We start from the raw sequence: 21665 nt of genomic DNA, 5'->3' as shown, positions 1-21665 counted from the left end.
ATATCATGTGATCTCAATCCGGACAAGCCAATCAGGAGCAAGCTACATCGATGCTTTCCGTTCTACAGCGATAAGACCACAAACTTTCTTGTCATCGCGCTAGACCTCCTGGTAAATCGCGATGGTGAATGGAAGCGAGCATCTTTGACATGAACTGTTCCATTTAAAACTGTGTGTTTGTGTTACCAGGAGGTGATATCGAGGCATCGACCGCGATGTAAACCGCGACCGCGAGCTGCGATGCATCTTCGGTATGTTCGTACCCTAAGAGAGCGCCCTTAACCTTACATGATGTTACACTGGCTATATAACTAAGCTTAAACTCACAGACCCCAGGTTCGACGGTAGGCTTAAGGGCGTTAACTATTCAGACCCAACTCTGATGCCAAAAAGTACAAGCTGGAACCTACTGCTAACGTGATTATAATCAAGAGTGTAAGCTTAACCTCACAGGTCCTGGATTCGCCTCTAGGATTAAGGGCGTTAGATTTAGAGTCCCAAGTTCGATACCCCACTGCCAAAGTGATTATGGACAAGAGTGCTAGTTTAACCTAACAGGCACGCATTTGACAGCAGGCCTAATCTTACCAGGTAGTTAGTCTCAACTTTGAGATTCGATCCCAGGCTTAACCTAACTAGACAAGATGAGACATGGTCCAAGTGCTTTTGGAGCTGGGAAAGTTCCATGGCGAAGCTAACAGCATAACAATGTAGGCTAAAACTTACATGATGTTAATAGCTGAAAGTGCAGGCATAGCCTTACGCTTAGCAGCCGTTAACCTGACATGTTGCCCTTTCCTACACCCAGGCTAAAAGTCAAGGCTTAACGTTGGGCTGACCAGGCGTCAACCTAACAGGTTGCCTTTCCCTACATCCTGGAAAAAATGGCAGGCAGCCTTACGCCGACCAGGCGTTAACCTACACCTAGGCTTAAAGTGCAAGAAGCGTAAAATTGGAAAGCGACTTATGGGAGCTTGGAGCTGAACTTTGAACAATATGGCGGCTATAAGGTTCAATACGTATGCTTTATTCTTAGGGGCATAATATCGGAAGGTGACTTCGGGGCTCAGAGCAGAAACTAGGAACAAGTTGGCGGCTGCACATGGGACTAGGGAGATGGTGTAAGGCCTAATACATGTACTTTATTCATAGGACATAACATTTAGGAAGCATTCTTGTGGTCGAAGTTGAACCTAATCTCCCAGGCTAACCGCAAAAATAGTGTAAGCTTAACTTAACGGAATTTAAGTTCGATACCCGGACTAACTGGGCTGAGCATGTAACATAATGTGGCTACACTATTTTTGACAATACCGGCACATACCACCAAATCATCCTCTTATACAATTAACAATCCCACTCCATCACCGTCCAATTTAACTTGATTAACAAACATTCAATATACCAACCCTCTTAGCAACCGCCTCTCAAAATCACTCTTTCACTTATAATTCAAATCTACTTAACTATAATCAGACCTATCAAAATCACACGTAACCACTAAATTCACTCTACATTTCAAATCCCATTAACAAGCACACTCCATCACCTACCAATTTCTATATACTCTTAACAAACCAGACCATATTTCCTTATTTAAAATCACTCCAAATATCACTTCAAATATCACCCCGCCAACTCCGCTCTCCTTCCAGCTTAATCCTTAAATCTACTTAACTATAATCACTCCTAACGGAATCACTCTCACCAACTAAATTCACTACACATTTCAAATCCAATTCAATCAAATTTAATTCCTCATAGCCACTATATCCTCCTCATCGTTAACCAACCGAACCATCTTTCCTTATATTCATCCACTATTCCCTTACTTATCAAAATCACACTTAACCACTAAATTCACTATACATTTCAAATCCCATTAACAAGCACACTCCATCACCTACCAATTTCTATATACTCTTAACAAACCAGACCATATTTCCTTATTTACAATCACTCCAAATATCACTTCAAATATCACCCCGCCAACTCCGCTCTCCTTCCAGCTTAATCCTTAAATCTACTTAACTATAATCACTCCTAACGGAATCACTCTCACCAACTAAATTCACTACACATTTCAAATCCAATTCAATCAAATTTAATTCCTCATAGCCACTATATCCTCCTCATCGTTAACCAACCGAACCATCTTTCCTTATATTCATCCACTATTCCCTTACTTATCAAAATCACACTTAACCACTAAATTCACTATACATTTCAAATCCCATTAACAAGCACACCCCACTACCTACCAATTTCTATATACTCTTGACAAACCAGACCATCTTTCCTTATCTACAATGATTCAAAAATATCACTCCAAATATCTTAATTATAATCACTCCTAACTCTACCACCCCCTACCCTACTACCCTAACACATCAACACAATACACGACAAATACGCTCAGTTACTTACCTCACTTACGTCTCTTCATAAATTGCCATGGATGGACTGGAACGAACTAAAACAGTTCGGAGCTCGACCCGTTCGTAGACAAAAGGGGAGCGAAAGGACATAAAGGCAAGAACCCGTAACCCCATGAATAAAAGAATGGATCAAAAGAAAATGGGCTTTATTATAAACACACCCAATATTAAAATGGAAACAAAAACGGGAAGCTGCATTAAAAGTTACTTACATAACTGCAGAAAAATAGAACATCAAGTAGTATCTCGTTCAGTGACAGTAAATTTTGTGTTACACGGCGACAGTACACACGATCGCACAATTCACTTCCGTATGACCACAAAAATACAAATTCGTTTCAGAAAAATAATGTGACGTGGAACACCTTATCGAAGGAATCAGAAAATAGAACCACGAAAGGGATAATGGAGTCGTACTAACGCGAACTGCGCATATATTAACGGTTAGCATCCGTGCTCCAAACGAGCGTCCACCTGATGCTAGCGCGTCACAACAACAATGCCAAAGCACAGCCTCCCAAAGGAGCAGAAGCAAAAGAACAAAAAGATGTCGCTACAGTTGCAAAAAACAAAAACTAATCGCCGAAAATGGAGCAGATAACGCCCTAGAAATAAAAAAATAGCACACCACACATGGCCCGAACCGGCCAACTAAAACGAAAAATAAAAGTAAAAGAAAGAAAAATTAAAATTAAAACTACGAGATACGGAGGGTACTATAAACCATACACAGGCATACAGCACAGACACGCACACACACACGAATGAACAAGAAGAGAGACCCAATATAAAATCGACCCAGACCAGACCGGTATGTCAAGGCGCAACGTATACTATCGCACAGGATAGCGATAGATATCATGGACTCACGAGCATGGTTCGAACACCACAGATACAATGCTGGACCGCCTCAAAAATAGGCAAGGCTGATCCAAATATAATCGTAGCAATCACAACATTCGTCGACCCGCTACCCGGGACATCCAAATTGCTCACCTGGACAAACATGGATTAAGCCCCGCAGCGTCAAATCACATAATATACCAATACTCAGCCATGATTCCATGCGATGAGGAAACAAGTGCAAGGTCTCAAAACTCACAAACACACAGGCTCAAACAAACAGATAGGTAAATACCACTCTCCGTTCTCGCGCGTGTGCACACAAACAAAGAAAGAACATTTTAAAACACACAGAAAATTAATTAACTAATAGCCTGCAAAGACAGGTGATCAAAAACTACGGAAATACAATCACATAGAACCGTTCTTGTAACTATGGTACGTAAAATGAAATAAAATGGGAGCAGCAATCGGGAATCTCGAAATATATACGTCAATCAAAATAATGACTCCCAGCAGAGAGCGGAGACTTGAAACAAGTAAATCCAGGATAATAGCAATTCGTAGATCAAGAAGCACATTTTAAATCCCATTTTGTTCGTCTTTTCCGATCCCTCCATTGTTGGTGTCACGAGCAGACCAACTTAACACTCGGAGAGCGAGAGACAGACTGAGTATATACACAGATGGCTACAGCGCCATCTTCAATGAGAAACTATAAGTTTCACGTCACATTCAGCTAATGGCGACAACGACAGTCAAGGAGAAGTAGGAATAAAGGAAGAGCACCACCAAGGCAGGCTTGGTTCAGCACATAACAAAATCACACTTAACAGCTAAATTCACTATACATTTCAAATCCAATTCATTCTGCATTTCAAATCCTCTGAGCCACTATAACTTCCTCATTCTTAACCAACCGAACGATCTTTCCTTATATTACCACCATGTCTTCCTCCACTATTCCCTTACTTACTAAGTAAGTAATATTTGTACCAAATTTAGTTGACAGCTACGCTGGAAAATACGCACACACATCCAAAATCTCGGTCGTTTTGGTCGTTTTATTGTTTAACACTTTCTCACCTCTTATGCCAGAGGGGGCTGAACTTGGACTTTTAAAAAATCCGGAGTGTTACTATTCATTTCAGTGACCCCGAAAACTGTGGATTTGAGCTATTTTCGACTATTTTTTTTTAAATTTTACTCCCTATCGCCCCACCCAAAGGGGGCTGAACTTGGACTTTAAAAAATCCGGAGTGTTACTATTCATTTCAGTGACCCCGGAAATTATGGATTCGACACTATTTTCGATTTTTATATCTCACTCTCGTCCCCACCCACTTGGACTTTTAAAAATTCCGGAGTATCACTATTCAACTTGGCGACCCCGAAAACTATGGATTCGACACTATTTTCGATTATTTTTATACCTAACCTCCCTGACCCATCACCCTTAAGAGTGCTAGAGATGGCTTACCCACTACAGCGCTCGTCTCCATAGTAAGTCAGATGTGTACCAAGTTTGGTTGATATTGCTCCAGTGGTTTAGGAGGAGATGTGTCGTTTACACACACACATCCATTTATACATATAGTAAGAAGATAGGATAGATGAGAAGACGTATGGGTGCGTTTTATAAGTGCAGACCTTCATTTCGAGATTTACTGCTGCTAAGCGGTCATATCGACAAATGAATTGCGCCGTTAGACGTAGTTTCTGGTGGTCTACATGGTTGGTCCTATGACATCTTCTCGTGTCTCCCGTATTCATGCGTTAAATTGAGTTAGAATCTTAGAATCTTTGTACACTTTTCGCACATCCCTTTATTTTGCGCATACCCATGTAGCAGCTGGAATCATAAAATATGGCTGGCATATGGCCACCGGTCGTACCAATGTGTGCGCTGAATTTGATGATTTTATCTTTCCCATAAGTGTGTCAATCTATGAAGTGTACGTGTAAAAGTAACCAGATTTACTTAAAATCGAGAAATGCAACTCTATCTAACGTATAAGGGATCGTGATACGACAAAATGTCATAGGAACAATGTTTTAGATCTTGTCATACTGAGTTCGATTGTGCTATCCGTTTTGTGACCCGACTTACCGTTTAGCTACCAAATACCTCGAAACGAAGGTCCGCACCGTTATTAATTTTTGCCCCATATTTCGATATTTTGGGGGGGTAAAAAGTGAAAAATGTAAACACCTCGTAATTTTTCCGTAGGTTGAAAGCTGAAAGCTACAATTTTGCCAAGTTTTAATTTCCTAGCTCGTCTGGCAGATTGTTCCTCCATCTTGATTTGGGGGAGGGGGTTAAAATTAGGACTTTCAGGAAACTTTTAAGTCCATCAAACCTATAGGTTATCGCTTTGGATAAATGTATCCGACTGCGTTCTTATGCTCAGCCCCTACTTTGAAACCCCTAGCGTCGCCCCCTTAGGGAATTTTAAGAATTTTAGATTTTCCTAGAGATCCTGAAGTCATCAGTTTCTCTGGTAACAAGTTTTAAGTTTGTAAGATGCCTGGAAGTGCCTCAGTAATGCTCGTCTATTTTCATTTGTATACCTTAACTGATATATATACAGTATAAAGAATGGCAATAGTCATACCTCAGCCATATACATGTTGTCAAATCCAAGGATGAAACTGAGACCGTTCAACGAAAGTAACTAAATTGTTCTAGCCCACACCAGAAGACACAGTGCACTGTAAACACTACATCTCGCCAGCAACGGCATAATTAGTACTTGGTCATCTTATGTGTACTTTTGTGTGTTAGGGTATAATTGCACGATAGTTATTTTGATGAAACAAAGTGCCTTGTAAGACATTACTTTTAATAATAACCTACTAAAACGTCTCGAGTGGTGAGAGCACTAACAAAATTCAGATAATTTAATACAGATAAGAATATCCTTACCCACATTCAAGTCGTTAAAGGACTCGTTGTGCACTAATGCAAAAGGTGTGAAATTTGTTTTGAAAATTAAGTAGCGCGAAGAGGGGAAAATTTTAAATGTGTGTGATGGTTGAGGATGGTTTGGTTGGCTTTTCTCGTCGTAACATTCTTTATGTGCCTTTACCTTCAAATCCAAGTTATTGCGCTCAAGTGGTCAAAATTTGTATGAATACATATTCCCATATTATAAATACGTTGAAATAATTAAACATTGTGTCTGCACCCATCAGAATGGTTACTTTTAAGCGCACGTGAGAACACAATTGAGGAGCTATCTGGCCGGGAGAGATCGTTTCTGGTCTAGGAATCCAACAATAAACGGCCAAGATGATACGTTCTATTGACCACGCATTGCCTCGTAAACTGCAGGCCTTCAGGCTAAGTAACGGTTGCCTGGAAGTTCAAGCTCATAAGAGCTGTAGCTTCATGGGAAGTGCCTTGTGTTGCCGGAATATTTTAACTGTTTTGAAGGACGGGTGGATTTCAGTTAATCAATGTGATTACGGCTCTTCTGTCAAATTATCTGCTTCCTTGCACAAACGCCACGCTAGTCTTATTAGTCTATAAAGTAACTTTATTCCCTTCTTGACACAATAGAGCACCATTTCTGGTCTAATATAATTCCCTTCAGCTGTTTTACGACACCCCAGTTTATTTACCACACTCTTCACACATTCAACAGGCATTATACTTCCTTCCTTATTACTCCTACTGAATTCCAACTGAGGGAGTTCACTACATGGCATGGATCCTACACATTCAAGATATGATAGGCTCGAACTCCCACCGTCAGTAGCCCTGAAGATAGTATTTCATAGTTTAACTATTCCATAGCAGGCTAATGTTGGGACTGCACCTCATGAAACCTGTGCGACGTTAAACGGCTGATAAAAGAAATTATCGGGCTATATCGGAGGCATGGCCGCGAGTTGTATGGCGTAGAATATACCTTCAGAGCAAAAATGAAATAGATCGAATTAGATTAAAAAACAATACTTCTGGAGTATAATTTTAAAATTACAATTACTATACATTAATTTATTATAGAGGAGACGGTAATGCGGTAAATAGTGAAGAGGAACGTTAAGAGAGGTCTTCTTGATGGCAGACCAATGCATGAGAAATAATAATTCATGTAAGGAATATGGTCGATCGACATACAAATTCATGGCAGTGTAAGGTTCTTGTTTGATGATGCTTGTTGCTTTAAGGGGCCTAACATATAGGTCATCGACCCAGGCAGTGTAAGAAACACTCTCTGAAAGATATCTCCCATGTTTTGTGCAACTGGAAGGCGCAAGTTGGTAAGATGGTAATCACATTTCACAAATTTATTTATCTGTATAATGAAATTTAATTTAATTACGTAATGAAATGAAATGTCGTATGGCTTTTAGTGCCGGGATATCCCAGGACGGGTTTGGCTCGCCACTTTCAGGTCTTTCTATTTGACGACCCTAGGCGACCTGCGCGTCGTGATGAGGATGAAATGATGATGAAGACAACACATACACCCAGCCCCCATGCCATTGGAATTAACCAATTAAGGTTAAAATCCCCGACCCGGGCGGGAATCGAACCCGGGACCCTCCGAACCGAAGGCCAGTACGCCGAACGTTCAGCCAACGAGTCGCACAATTACGTAATTAAACTCATGCATGCACCACACATACAGTCAATGGTCCAGGAAGGACACTGGTGAATTAATACAAAAAATCGAGAGCTTCCTAGAAATTAGGGACGTTCACAGGAGTGAATTCAAAGACAGAATTAAGACACGCAATGCTTACAGTACCAGTGCGGAGGACTTCAAGTAGCCACCGAAGGAAACACAGAGAAAACGTCACAACCTGATAATACAGGTTTTGTTTCAGTAAGTGAAGAAGACCGAGCCCGATAGCTGCAGTCGCTTAAGTGCGGCCAGTATCCAGTAATCGGAAGATCGTGGGTTCGAGCCCCACTGTCGGCAGCCCTGAAGATGGTTTTCCGTGGTTTCCCATTTTCACACCAGGCAAATGCCGGGGCTGTACCTTAATTGATGATGATGATGCTTGTTGTTTTAAGGGGCCTAACATCGCAGGTCATCGGCCCACTGTACCTTAATTAAGGCCACGGCCGCTTCCTTCCACTTCCTAGGCCTTTCCCATCCTATCGTCGCCATAAGATATATCTGTGTCGGTGCGACGTAAAGCAAATAAAATAGTAAGTGAAGTAGAATCAAAAAGGTCTCCTCAGAGATACCAACCCGAGTCTCGGTGGCCGTACATTTCAGATATAAAATTTATAGAGAGTAGCATAGAAACGATTTCAGACAAAGTATATCCCTTAGCAAAGGTAAGCCTATTTGCTTTCTTGTGCATCTGAGAGCGAAGTTGTGGATTCTTTTTTCCCATTACAGAATGTGTATTATTGTAGCTGCTTGTTGAGATGTCAGTGTACAGTGCAATGGGTTTTGCGTTGTGACTTTCTGACATTTTCGCCTGTCTTATTTAGGAGATTGAGTTTTGTTGGGGCAGGTCCCCAACTGCACTAACGTTTAACCTATCACGTAACGAAAGCGGCATTTCGACGGGACTTCTCATAAGCCGCTTGACCGAAGCAGCAGCTGCATTTTCGGGCAAGGAAAATGGTGGGTACCGGGAGTTGGAACAGTTTTGGCCAGAGGGTAGGAATACCATATGACAATAAAAAGTGCCCACATGCAACGAATGTAAAATTTCCAAAACGCAGAAAGTTTAAGTAGTTGAATTAGAAAGTGAAATGTTATATATTCTAACAGTGTTTTACCGAACAGGTTTGTATCTCTCTGTCGTTTACCGCGGGTATGAAGTGGGCGGGCCCGTTTATTGGGAATGTGAGTTTGATTTCTTAAAGAAAATCATGCAGAAACTTTGTCCACTTCGGTTCTAAATTCAACAAACAATCCAGATCATTTGTAGATATTCTACAAAAGTTTTGAAAGCTATCCGCATACTCTAGTCTCAATTTTGCAGCAGATTATTGTAGGCTCCATACTGTGGTCTTCCGAGTATCCAGTCCCTAACACAAACCTTCCTTTCTTTTTCGCTTTTCTCATAAGAATTAAGAGAGCCGCAGTACATCTGATCTGCCCTTATATCGCCATTTTGGTTGACTGGCACTGCAAGTACATATATACGGCATCTGCAAGTAATTTGCTTAGTTTTCTTGCATGAAGTGTGAACCCAGCAGCAAGTGTCTGTGAACAATTTGCAGCAATATCTTGCGCTAGTTACTCGCTAGTGTAAACCTAGCCTAACTTTGCCAACCTCCATACCGTGCAAGTGCGGGAAATATTTTAAGTAACTAACCTTAATACGGTGAAACTCTAGGAATTATTTTAAGTAATTATCCTTAATACCGTGAAACTCCGGGAAATGTTTTAAGTAACTAACCGTAATATAGAGAAACTCCGCGTAATATCTTAAGTTACTAAAACTTCAGGAAACTTCGGGCAATATCTTAAGGTACGGGCCCTACTAACCTTAATATTGGTAACTCAAGAAAATATCTTGCCTTACTATTTTTAATATCGTGAAACTCCGGAAAATATCTCAGTTACTAATTTTAATATCATGAAACTGCGGGATATATCTTACGTTACTAATTTCAATATCGTGAAACCGCGGGAAATACCTTAGGTTAGTAATGGTAATATCGTGAAACCGCGGGAAATACCTTAGGTTACTAATGTTAATATCGCGAAACAGGGAAAAATATCTTACATTACCAATTTTAATATCGTAGAACTCCGGCAAATATCTTACGTTACTAATGTTAATATCGTAGAACTCCGGGAAATATCTTACGTTACTAATGTTAATATCGTAGAACTCCGGGAAATATCTTACGTTACTGATCTTAATAATGTGCAAGTCATGAAATGAAATGAAATGTCGTATGGCTTTTAGTGCCGGGATATCCCAGGACGGGATTCGGCTCGCCAACTGCAGATCTTTCTATATGACTCCCATAGGCGACCTGGCCTGCGTCGTGATTAGGATGAAATGATGGTGAAGACAACACATACACCCAGCCCCCGTGCCGTAGGAATTAACCAATTAAGGTTAAAATCCCCGATCCGGCCGGGAATCGAACCCGGGACCCTCTGAACCGAAGGCCAGTATGCTGACCGTTCAGCCAACGAGTCGGACTGCAAGTCATGATATTACCCATTAAAAGACAAGACTGACTACCCTATCACTCAAGTTGGTTCTGACAAGTTGAGATATCAACCAAATACTCAGTTCACTGTAACACTGACTCTAAACTGCACTCTACACTCTCTCACTGTGGTCACTCGCCTCTCGGCCTATTAGCTCGATATACCGTTCGACAAACAGTCTACAAATATCGACTTCTGGAAATGTTCTTACAGCACTCTAAATGGAACACATCCGAACACAGGAGGAACAATCGATCGACCGCCCTCTCGGTTGGAGTAGATAAAACTCGAATATTCGATTACATATACACAAATCACAGTGATATAATCTACAAAATTCGTGATGTTTCTCATGTATCTCGTCGGTGGATGCAGAGTGCACCTCGGCCCACAAATGGCCACGGCTGGTCTGTGGTCCAACAGCTCTGCACTCTGACCAGCCAACCGAACAGAGGACGGCTGGCCACGGATCTACCTTGGCTCTACGCCTCTGCGTTCGGGAGACGAGACAGGGCTGGGCCTCACGGCTGGCCCCAACCGTCGGCTGTCCTGAGAATGGTTTTCCGTGGTTTTCTGTTCTCATGCACTAAGGCGAATGGCGGGACAGTACCTAGTATAGGACACGGCCGCCAACCCCCTCACTCTCTCCGTGCATCTCATTCACTGTAACAAATTTCCCGGCCTGAGAGACGGCGTTACCGTCTAAGAGGCCCGCCTCCCCCATCAGGGGAGGAATCAGAACGTTTTAGTAGAAGTAGTAGTCATGTATCTGGATAATGAATCATTAGTGTAAGTTTCCAGAAACCTCCGTATTGCATCGGAGAGATAGTGGATTATACCCAATATACCAATATTAAGGACTTTTCTACAGTTTTCAACTACATAGATTTTGAGGTTCACAATAAATGATAGTTAAAATGTATTAAACATAATAATTGAAGGTTTTACAAAAGTTATATGGGCGATCAAATATAAACGGGATTTTCTTTTTTATTTAAAATCATTTTTTTGAAAAACACAAGACAATTACAATTTATTTTTCCACATAGTTTCCTATTTTGGAAACGCATTTGTCCCAGCGTATGGGGAGTCTTTTGATGCCCTAGTCGTAAAAAGAAGATTGTCGAGTCACCAGCTAGTTGCGCACGAAGTCTTTCACCCTCTCGTTATCTTCAAATCGTTGCCCTCCTAGAGCTTCTTTAAGCGGTCCGAACAAATGAATATCGCAGGGCGATAAGTCCGGGCTGTAAAGAGAATTATCAAATGTAATCCAGTGCTTTCCCTGTAGCTTGGAGACAGAGCTGCAGTATGGGGCCGCGCATTGTCGTGGAGGAGGATGGCCTGTCCAATCGGTTGGTCTCGTCTTTCGCAGCGATATGCAAACGTCGCCTTGTTCAACAGCTCGCAGTAGTAAGCAGCATTGATTGTGCGTCCCTCATAAAAAAATTCAATCAGCAATAATGTCTTTAACCGCACGCATATTTTCGTCTGTAATGCTGGTCCGAGGACGGCGATCGTGTTGCTGATTTCCCACGTTCTCGTCCTTCCTTGAAGTTATTATGCCAGGTATACAAACGCGTCCTTGACAGTGTTTGATCACCGAACTGTGCAGTCAATCCCCGGTAAATTTCCGCCGCTGTAACTCATTCACAAGCAAGAAATTTTATAATTATGCGTTGCGCAGTGGAGAGGTGCACCTGTTGCACCGACATCGTGAGCGTTATTAACGAAACGGCGGGAAATATCTAACAGCACTCTCTCCCCACTCCTAACGGTCCCGCCCAAGCACAGCAGAAGTGCGGGGCCAGTCCTGCCAACTGCTGATATTCAGAAACAAAAATCCTGTTTATATCACGTGTAGGATCAATCAGTCACTACTGGTCTGCATTGAGGGCAGTCGTCCAGGTGGCAGATTCCCTATCTGTTGTTTCCCTAGCCTTTTTCTAAATTAATTCAAGAGATCGGAAATTTATTGAACATCTCCCTTGGTAAGTTATTCCAATCCCTAACTCCACTTCTTATAAACGAATATTTGCCCCAATTTGTTCTCTTAAATTCCAACTTTATCTTCATAATGTGATCTTTCCTACTTTTAAAGACACCACCCAAATTTATTCGTCTACTAATGTCGTTCCACGCCACCTCTCCACTGATAGTTCAGAACATACCACTTTGTCGAGCAGCTAGTCTCCTTTCTCCCAAGTCTTCCCAGCCAAAACTTTTCAACATTATTTGTAACGCTACTTTTTTGTCGGAAATCACCTAGAAAAAATCGATCTGTTTTCATGGATTTTTCCACTTCTTGAATAAAGTAATTCTGGTTAGGATCCCATACACTGGAAACATACTCTAGTTGGGGTATTAACAGAGACTTATATGCTCTCTCCTTTACATGCTTTCTACAACCCCTAAACACCCTCATACCCATGTGCAGAGATATTTACCCTTTATTTACAATCCAATTTATATGATTACCCCAATGAAGATCTTTTCTTATATGAATACCTAGGTACTTACAGTGATAAGGAACTTTCACCCCATCAAAGCAGTAATTAAAACTGAGAGGCCTTCTCCTATTTGTAAACCTCACAACCTGACTTTTAACCCCGTTTATCATCATACCGTTGTCTTCTTTCCATCTCGCAACATTATCGATGTCATTTTCCAATTGCTCACAATCTTGTCACTTATTTATTACCTTATACAGAGTAACATCATCTGCAAGAAGCCTTATCTCTCATTCCACTTCTTTACTCATATCATTTATATTTATATAATAAAATATAAACTTTCAATAATACTGCCTTGGGGAATTCCCTTCTTAATGATTACAAGGTCAGATAAAGCTTCACCTACCCTAATTCTCTGAGATCTATTTTCTAGAAATATAGCAACCCATTCAGTCACCTTTTGTCTAATACAATTGCACTCATTTTTGCCATTCGTCTCCCATGATCCCCCGTATCAAATGCTTTAGACAGATCATTCGCGATAGAGTCAATTTCACCTCCTGAAACCAAGGTATCTACTATATCTTGCTGGAATCCTACCATTGACTTTCCTAAACTCGAACTGCCTTATATCGAACTAGTTATTAATTGCGCAAACATGTCTAATATAATCAGAAAGAATGCTTTCCCAAAGCTTACATGCAATGCATGTCAAACTGACTGACCTTTAATTTTCAGCTTTATGTCTATCACCATTTCCTTTATGCACAGGGGTTACTATAGCAACTCTCTATTCATTTGGAGCCCGACTCGTTGGCTGAATGGTCAGCATACTGCACCCGTCATGCCGGGCTCAGCTCGGCCGGTGAGCGAGGATCTCCAGGGGGTAGATCGTTCGCTTATCGGCTGTGCGAAAATTTTAAAGTGCAGGGATAGATAATGAACTAGTGGCAAATGAGAGAAAGCTAAATAGGTTTCACACATTTATTACAACTACCGCTCTTCTCAAATTCTACAAATAATTTACAAAATCTAGGGATTTTCATATGACTTGTCTTCTTTTATGTCGTTACCAACATGGACACTCCATCGATAAATGGAACAGCGAATGCTTGAGTCTGTAAATATAATATTTAGATGTTTAGTCGAAAATTAATTAAATGATTAATAATAATTAATTTGAGATTATCTCTTCCATTAATAATTAAATGATTTGAAAATAAATTTTCTTCCTCAGTGGACTTAAATCGAGTTTGAAAATGATCATTTTCACTTCTTTCTGAAAATTAAATAAAAAATTTTCTCCCATGAAATTATGGTTGAATCGTCTTCCTTGACCTTTAAACTAGTTAATAAATTCCCTTTTATAATTATTCAGTAGTTGATATTCACACAATAATTTGGAATTTGACATCATGTCAACCTACATTTACCCATTGATTGAAAATAATTAGTTATATTACTCTTACAACTTCTATTTTGTGAGTTCAATCCACTGACATGGCCTATACTTATTTATATGTATTCGCTAGTTAAGACCCTATTCTTCCTTAAAAACGAATAAAATTCACTAAAGGTTTAAATTCTGTCAAATAGTGAACCATTAAAATTGGCATAAAATTGGCCAAAAAATCCACGAAACAGCGAAGAGCATCATCACAAATATGAGCTGTAAAATTACAATAAGTAAAATACAGACAAATCACACACACTACACTCACACAAAGATACACGGAAATATTATATACACATTTACACGAATGCTAGCCCTTGATTATTATTTTCATGTTTAGTCAAATTCAGGGAAAATATTCTCATGATGACAATATCGTGGGGACTTCCTCTCATCAACTTGAGATGTGATAGAGCAATGATTATCACTTTATTGAAGAACTCAGTCATACGACGATGTCCAGGGAAAATTTACGAGCAAAAATCATCCAAAAATCATCGACAAATTTGTCTAAACACAGGTCAGAATTAACATTCCGCGCACGCGGTTCATGAGCTGCGATATTTATTTTTACCTCTCCACCATAATTGTGGCTCTCAATTAATCTGCACTCACAACGAAGAAATTACGTCAGGTAACATATTTTCTTCTTAAATTGACTCAACAATGGATGCACAACTTATCTGCTAAATTCAATAATATCCATCTACCAGTCAACTAAATATAACAGCACAGCAAAAATATATATAAATGTATCGGTCAGATACTGCCATTTCCCAGGCCTAAATTAATATAAATGAGCGCACATCAACCTTATTCAATAATAATTAATATTATGCTCATGACCTTAGGTGTTCTTTTACACGATAATTAGGTTAATTTATTTTTATTATTATTATTATTATTATTATCCCTGGCCGCGCAAGATCATACATGCGGAAGCTACTGCACAACAATATCTCAGATGACTCTATTGCGCTCGGAATCCAACCATACGTCGTATAATCGAGGAATGAACTCTGATATAATGGAATCCACGAAATTACTGTCCCATCTGATCTCAATTCAAGTATAAAAATTATTCAAATGGTCCTAGTTTAACGTTGAGGTCGTATTACTTTTATCTCTCCTGCCACAATGAACTCGGGACAGTTGAAACATTTCTCGATGACATTCACTCAAAACAAGCTAATAGGTTCAAAATACACACACTCATTCCCAAACTACCTTCACCAAGAAAGAAGAGGCGGAAAAATCTAACTAATAGAAATTCTTCTAAGCAAATAAGTAGAGGCTATATCATTACATTTATATTTTACAAACAGGAAGAAAGAATAACAATGTTTAAATATTACTTGGTGGTGACTGTCGATCGTAGAACTCGGGCTGATGACCTAGTGCATTACCACGTTACGCACCATCGATCCTGGTCTCGCCCGTCTGAGCTGCTTTACATTCTACTCGTTCATTGAGGACATGCTGGCGCGCTGGAAACCACACCATTCATCTCGTAGGACGACAGGCATCCTGACTTGCACTCGAACCAATGATCTCCTCTGTAGAAATTCTTGCGAAAGCTGAAACTGAAAATTAAGTCTGAGACAAGTCCAAAACACACACCGCTGCTTGACGAGATGGAAAAGCAACTTATCTTTTAATATCTTTAGTAAATTGTAAGTAGAATCCGTAAATGTCTGAACTGCTGTCTGCAACAAGTTGGAAGCTCTAAATAAGACGAAGTTCCCCAGTAAGCAAAGTGCGTCTTCTCACGTCCGTAGTTGAAGTCAGAATAATTCTCCACTCATCGCGTTCAGAGGTAGAAAATTCAGAGTAAAGTTTCCTTAGGAAAATCCATAATTCACCGTCTTAAGACAGGGGTGCGTCTTTTCATTATACACTATTGGTCACTTCATTAACTTCACACCAAATTGATCACTTGATTGGCTGCCATAGTCAGGCGTCATATACCTTTACTAATATCGATCGAACATTTGACACACATTTCGCCTGGTCACGTGGTATTCACGGCTGATTTGAAGGTTACTTGGCTAGCGGTATCTGCTCGCTCCCTCTTGCTCTCCCTTGGCTGGGATTTCCGTCCACCTGGTGACTGGTTTTAGTCGACACGACGTGCTAAAACTCCCTTCCTGGTTCACGAAATAATGTTCCAATACACAGTAGAAATCAAATATTCTCCCTTAAATGATTTTTACCACTTTTGAAGGGGACAATACTGACCTTCGGTTCAGAGGGTCCCGGGGTCGATTCCCGGACGGATCTTTAACCTTCATTGGTTAATTCCAATAGCCCGGGTGCTTTCTCCAACATCCCTGCAACTCATACACCACATATCACACTATCCTCCCCCACAATAACACGCAGTTACCTACACATGCCGGATGCTGACCACCCTCATCGGATTGTCTGCCTTTCAAGGGCTGCACTCGGCTAGAAATAACCACACGAAATTATATATTCATTTGGTATAGCTCCTTAATGCAAACAATAATCAAATAAGTACTTCAGATGTGGTACTATATCCCAACCCATTGTCTTAAGTATGTCCCCAAAAATCTTATAAATTCCAGCCGCGTTTCTAGTTTTCAGCTTTTGTATCTTATTGTAAATATCATTGTTATCATATGTAAATTTGAATGCTTCTTTAGTATTAGTCACCTCCTCTATCTGGACATTATCCTTGTAACCAACAATCTTTACATACTGCTGATGGAATACTTCTGCCTTTTGAGGATCCTCACATTCACACTCCCCTTGTTCATTAATGATTCCTGGAATGTTCTTCTTGGAACTCGTTTCTGCCTTAATCTACCGCGCCTTTCCTGCGTCCAGGACGGGTCGCGAAGAAATCCATACTAGCATACTCTCAGGATTAGTTGACTGTCATTATTTTTAACGTGAATTCCGGGAAAGATGCGCAATACTTCTTGACGAACAAATCATTTGCCCAAATTAACGATGGACTTCTCCATCCTACGAATTATTAGTTTCAGCAAGAAAATAATTCTTGTTATATCATAAATCTAAAAAAGTATGAAAATACCTAAGCTAGGCGATGAATAGGAATACAAATATATCTCAATCATAATTATTTATTCAAATTCAAAAATTGAAAAAAGAAGAATGTAATTGAGGAAAACCATCCTTTGATATTAAATTCATTAATTCTGCTTAGTCGTAATAACTAGGATTGTTGATCAAAACACGATAATGATTATGTACAATAAAAGTTATTTAAATTTGAAATCTTGAACTAAAATTTGAAGGGAACTCACATAACATTTTCACATCATCAATCATATTATAAAAATTGTCATAAATCAAAATGAAAGTTTCTTTAAATTATTTACAAATCACCTTGGAAAGCATCATATTTCTGCATCATATTTCACTCTTCTTCTTCTAATTACTTAGGATGAGCATTAGGTTTTGTTTGTTGTTGGATTGTTAATTCATTTAAATGCGTCAGGAAAAAATAAGTATCAACTTAGCAAGGACATGTACTAACATTAATATCTAATATCACTTTTCAACACAAATGCATCATTCATCTCATTAATCTTCCATTCAATTTGACCGTAAAAATGTAACTAAGGGGATATATTTTCATATGAACATCTGAATTCCAACATCTTACCCTGTGCCATTTACTAAAATAGGTAAAGGATATTATTCATGAAGAGTCTATAAATTATCTAACCTCATGGAATTATTTATAAAGACATAAAAATGCCTATGCATATGATTCGGTATATGCCATGCTTATCTTCAAGGAAAATTCAACATTACGGCAGATATCTAGGTTAAAATTAATCAAATCACTTCTCAACGCTTCCTAAAATGATTCATTGCGATGATCTACTTATACCATAACTTATTATAAACTCCAGCGTTTATTTTCATCATCGTAGGATATGGACTACTTGTCAACGAATGACTATCATGGTATCATGAATATTAATGATCCTGGATTGCATCATATATCCTTCTCTTTTCCTTCATAATCAATCAATTTCTTCTTTACCGACGTAGCAAGACATATTCCAATTCTCTATCCTTCTTTATATTCATTTAACACTTGAGTATCACATTCTTCTCATATATCATATCATATTTCTTCCTTTTCTTCCCAATAATTCTCATATGTATTTGAACTTGACGCTTGGAATCATTTAATTCCTAATTATCCATTTGATTATCCAATTTCTTCTTAACTATTCTCATTACCACTTCGAATTATTCTCATATCCATATATTATTCTACTCTGACTTCCTATGGCACTGTTCGAACTTCATACTCCATGATATTAATCATCACTCACATATAACCTTAAATATTCTACCTAAATTCACCTCACAATACATATAGAATAACCTTTCGATATGTTTAACTGTCATAGCAGTGGCACTGATGTATAATTCACTTCACACTCCCTAACCAGGATTGGTTATGTCTTAAAGATGACGACCTATATCCATGTATTTGGACACAAATGTAATATTATTCCGCGATAATCTATATATATAAAATAACTTGTCCTGACTGACTGACTGACTGATTCATCATCGCCGAGCCAAAACTACTGGACATAAAGAAATGAAATTTTGGGGATATATTCATATTAAGATGTAGGTGCTCGCTAAGAGAGGATTTTTGGATATTCCTTCGCTAAGGGGGTAAAAAGGGGGGTGAAATTTTAAAATGAGTGTAGCTATATCTCAAAACTTTAAAAGTTTACAGATGTAAAAATTGGTATTTAGAATCTTCTTTAAAAATAATGAAACACGTATTTTTTTGTTTTCATAAAATCCTAATAGGAGGGGTGAAAAAAGGTGAAAACGGGGAAAAATGGGTTGAATGCCTTTAATCAGGACACCGGTACTTATATCTCAGAAACTGAAGATATTACAGACCTGAAAATTGGTGTTTGGGATCTCTTTTAAAAATAAAGAAACACCTATTTTTATGTTTTTGGAAAATCCAATTAATGGGAGGGTGAAAAGGGGGTGAATTTTACAAATGAGTGAATCTATATCTCCAAACGTTTAAAGTTTGCACATGTAAAAATTGGTATTTTGAATCTTCATTAAAAATGAAGAAACACGTATTTTTTTGTTTTCGGAAAATCGCAATAGGAATCGTGAGAAGGGGTGAAAAAGGGGTTGAATGCCTTTAATGAGGCTACTTATATCTCAGAACCTGAAGATATTACAGACCTGAAAATTGGTGTTTGGGATCTCTTTTAAAAATAAAGAAACACATGTTTTTTGTTTTTGGAAAATCCAATTAATGGGGGGGTGAAAAGGGGGTGATTTTTTAAAATGAGTGTATCTATACTCAAAACTTTTAAAGTGTATGGATGTAAAAATTGGTATTTAGAATCTCCTTTAAAAATAAAGAAACACGTATTCTTTTGTTTTCGGAAAATCCCAATAGGAAAGGTGTAAAAGGGTGAATAATGGGTTGAATGCCTTTAATGAGGCTACTTATATTTCAGAACCTGAAGATATTACAGACCTGAAAATTGGTATATGGGACCTCCTTTAAAAATAAAGAAACACGTATTTTTTAGTTTTTGGAAAATCCAATTTAGGGGGGGTGAAAAGGGAGTAATATTTTAAAATGAGTGTATCTATCTCAAAATTTTTAAAGGTTATATATGTGAAAATTGGTATTTAGAATCTCCTTTAAAAATAAACAAGCACACGTGTTTTTTCGTTTATGGAAAATCCAAATATTGGGGGGTAAAAAGGAGGGAGGATATTTTTTTTAAAATGAGTGTGTATACATCTTAAAACTTTAAAATTTACATATGTAAAAATTGGTAGTTAGAATCACCTCTAAAAATAAAGGAAAACGTATTTTTTTTTTCCTGTAAATCCCAATAGGAGGGGTGTAAAAGGATGAAAAATGGGTTGAATGCCTTTAATGAGGATACATATATCTCAGAAACGAAAGATATTACAGAACTGAAAATTTGTATATGGGATCTCTTTTAAAAATAAAGAAACACGTATTTTTTTTTAGTTTTGGAAAATCCAATTAATGGAGGTTAAACAGGAGTGACAAATTGGGTGAATTTTTGAAAGACTATATCTACAGAATATCTTGGAAAAGTAAAATGTTACAGACGTAAAAAGTGGGTGTTTGTAATCTCCTGTAAATCTAAAGAAACATAGGTGATTTGTGTTTGGAAACTCCACTTAAGGGAAACTCAAAAGGGGTGAAATTTTAAAATGAGAATTTTTACAGTTTATCTCAAAAAACTTAACATGTTACAGAAGTGAAAAATGGTATTTTTTTTATCTCTATTAAACATAAAGAAACGCGTATTTTTAGCTTTCGGAAATACCACTTGGGTGGAAGGGGGGGGGGTAAAAGTGACTGAAAAAGGTGTTGAATTCTTTTAATTAGGCTACTGATATCTCAAAAATGAAGATGTTACAGACGTGAAATTTGATATTTGCAATCTGCTTTAAAAATAAAGAAACACGTATTCTCGGAAAATCCAATGAAGGGGGGTGGGGGAAAGAATTGAAAAATTAATTGAATTAATTGAATGAGAATACATACATCTAATAAAAACTAAAGTTGTTACAAACGTCAAAATTCATATTTGGATCTCCTTTAAAAACAAAGAAAAACGCGTTTTGGGCGGAAACTATCTTGGAGGGCGGGAGTGTAAAGGAGTTGAATTCCTTTCATGAGGACACATAAATCAAAAACTGAAGAAGTTAGAGTCGTGATAATTGGTATTTAGAAGATCCTTTACTATTAAAGAAACAAGTATTTTTTGCGGGAAAATTCACTTAGGGGGGGGGGAGTAGTGTGAAATGAAGTGAAAAAAGAAAATTACTTTTATGGGGATACTTATATCTCAAAACTGAAGGTAATAGACGTGAACATTGGTGTTTGAAATCTTCTTTAAACATAAGAAACAAGCCTTCTTTTAATTTTTTTTTTTGGGGGGGGTGAGCCGGTAAATAAACTTAACGGTGGTGGGGTGTAGAAGGAGGTGAGACCAATTGATTTTACTGTTCTTAATGTACTTATAAGGATCCTCGGCAGCGCGCCGGCCTCTCACAGCTGGGTTCCGCGGTTCAAATCCCGTTCACTCCATGTGACATTCGTGCTGGACAAAACGGAGGCGGGACAGGTTTTTCTCCGGATACTCCGGTTTTCCTGTCATCATCCATTCCAGCAACACATAATAATAATAATAATAATAATAATAATAATAATAATAATAGTAATAATAATGTTCCGGACCGTCGTCAAATGTGCGGACCGCGCTGGAAACGGCTCCTGGACGGG

The sequence above is a fragment of the Anabrus simplex genome, chromosome 1 (genome assembly GCF_040414725.1).
Source record: "Anabrus simplex isolate iqAnaSimp1 chromosome 1, ASM4041472v1, whole genome shotgun sequence".
In the NCBI taxonomy this organism is placed as follows: domain Eukaryota; kingdom Metazoa; phylum Arthropoda; class Insecta; order Orthoptera; family Tettigoniidae; genus Anabrus; species Anabrus simplex.
The sequence above is the reverse complement of the archived record's forward strand: the minus strand, read 5'-3'. Positions refer to the sequence as shown.